We start from the raw sequence: 2,755 nt of genomic DNA, 5'->3' as shown, positions 1-2,755 counted from the left end.
ATAGAAATGTAAGATTTTATTATTAATCTTGGCTTTGCCATCCACTATTATCTCATGCTCAGTATGAAAGCTTTGTTCATGCCAGAACTCTTTCTGTCCTCTTACGACTGAGGGAAGTAAAGCTGGCTTGCTGACTTCAACTTCTTGTCCTCTATCTTCATACCTAATTAGATATTTCCTATCTGGGATTGACTCTCTATATAGATAATATGCAGTAATGTATCCTATACTTATTGTTATCCATGGTAATGAATTTAGATATAGACATTGATAAATCGGTGGACATAGAAGTAGATATAGATTATGTTCTATTTCATCAGCTGGTGCCAGCTTTGGGTTCTGGCACATCTTGGTCTACTTTCATTTATCACTTCTAGTATGAATCATAATCTACGTGACAATGAGTCAAATGTTTAAGATCTGATGACTTCAATGTACCTTAAAATAAGTTAATTGATTCAAGTTTGACCTACCCTAAGATGAGAACTATATTTTTCTGTAAGTCAATTTTTAAAGGTTTAAATTTAGTCTCATTTCCCCATCTATACATAGGTTTATTTGGGTAGCAATGGGTAAACTAAGATATAAGATACATTAAAGATATGAAAGTAAATAGATTTTTGGTGATTTCATATTCCTATTCTGCTATAAAACTTGTTCATAGAGCTGACTAGTATATTAGGGTGGTATGCTTTAAGTAACATTACAAATCAAAAAGTAAGAATAAGTGCATTTAATGATCTGGAAAGAACAATGATACCATGCCCGGAAACTCTAAATAAGCTGCCTGCTAAAGAAAGCATTATATTAAAACTGAATAACCATGTTTTGACATTTTTTCTTTATATATGTTATAGCTAAAAAAAAAATGTTGACTCTTCTAAATAGGAAGCAAAACATCTTCTAATATAGAAATTAGTATCCTCATTTTGAGTCTAGTGTGAAAAATAACTGTGTATAGACCAAATAAAGTAAAACCCTATTTAGGTGGTGAAAATCATCATTAAAATTCAAGCACAATCAATTCTATAAGTCAGAAACAGAAGATACTTGACAAATACTTGACAATTTCACTCCTATGTGGAATATAAAGAAACAATCACACAAAGCAAACACAACCCTTAGACTGAAGATAAAAATGGTAGTAATCAGAGCAGACAGTGTTGTGGGATGGGAAGAACAAGTAGAGGGAACCAATTGGATGTTGGTGGAGATTTTCAGAAGTTTGGTGGTGGGCACAGTATAGCAAACATTTGAAGAGGTGTGAATTTGTACTCTAAAAATTGATATAGTGTTTTAAATCAACATCAATTTAAAAAAAATATTCAAGTGCAATGGAAAAGTTTAAAAGTCGTACAGGTTTAGTTGTATTCAAGCTTAACCTCCTTCCACAATTGTTCATTCGTGTTGAAACACCTCTTTAAAAGGATTCCCTTTTCTTTACAATAAAATAGACAATATTTTTGTTTTAGCATAAGTTTCTGCTGAGTTTAGTTTTTTAAAAAAAGGAAAATGTGTAGAAGTATCATATCTCAATATAACATACACGACATGCCCACAATAATCATCATGTTACAGAGCAACTCCCAAGGGGAATGGATGGCCTGCCTGGGAGTTCTCACCCTCATGCTTAAAACAACTTGGGATAAAACCCAAGGGCAGGCACATATAAAAGGTTAATGACAGGTTTATTTACAAAGGAAGTGAAAAGAGGGAGAGCACTGAGAAAGAGAGAGATTAATAGGTCAAGGCTTCCTACCAGTAACACTGCATGAACCCGACCCAGGAGCATGCTGAATGTAGGCAAAGCCGAGTGCTCTGCAGCCCAACAATCCTCCCTTTGATCAAGAGTGGCTGCTAACTCCACCCTTCCTCCCAGCAATCCCCTTTTACAATAGAAGTCAAGGGTTATAGCCTGAAGGGAGTTGTAGTTCTAGGCACCTGGTATCTCTTAAGCCTGGAGGTGAGGGTGGAGTCTATAAAACATTCATGGATGGAGTTTGATTAGGGCATACTGTTCTCTCAATTTGCACTCAATGGAGAAGAGCTGAAAGCTTTTCCTCTAACATTAGGATCAAGACAAAAATATCTACTCTCACCTCTAAAATTTAATATAGTTTGGGAAGTCCTAGCAAGAACAATTAGAATATATATATCCCAAAGACATTAGTATAAAGGTATTAGAAATAATAAATGAATTAATTTATTAATTAAAATACAATTAAAAACGATACAATTAAAAATGATAATTAAATAGTGGGACATACTTTCCCCCAAATAATATAATAAAAATTTCTCTGAAGATTATAGTCATATATTTTATTTCTGCTAAAGTTATTATGGTAGTACTTTTGATAAATGTTTCTATTTTCTGGTAATGAAGTATAATAGAAGTGATATATACACTAAGAATATGCCTTGGAAATAAACCATGCAACATTGAAACTGAAACGTCTCATAACATTCTGATTCAGATAATTGGTGACAAATGATACTATATGTTGCTCATTATTTTTGAGACTTGTAAAAGTGTAACAGGGTGGTCCCCAGGAAAGGGGGAGGTTCCAGGTTCCCTGCCCCACCCAAGGAAGGGTGGAGCTGAGCAGGAAGAGAAGAAGCTGCAGGAAGAGACTGAGGAAGGAAGCAGGATGGAGCCAGGAGACCTGGAAGAGGCCCGTGGAGCCTAGAGACACGTGAAGAAACTGTGCTTGTCTTTTGGTCGTGGACTAGGTGACACAAATGTGGGTGAGACCTG

The sequence above is a fragment of the Talpa occidentalis genome, unplaced genomic scaffold, assembly GCF_014898055.3.
Source record: "Talpa occidentalis isolate TD23 unplaced genomic scaffold, MPIMG_talOcc4v2.1 talOcc4.3, whole genome shotgun sequence".
NCBI classification, from domain to species: Eukaryota; Metazoa; Chordata; class Mammalia; order Eulipotyphla; family Talpidae; genus Talpa; species Talpa occidentalis.
This window is presented reverse-complemented; position numbering follows the sequence as displayed.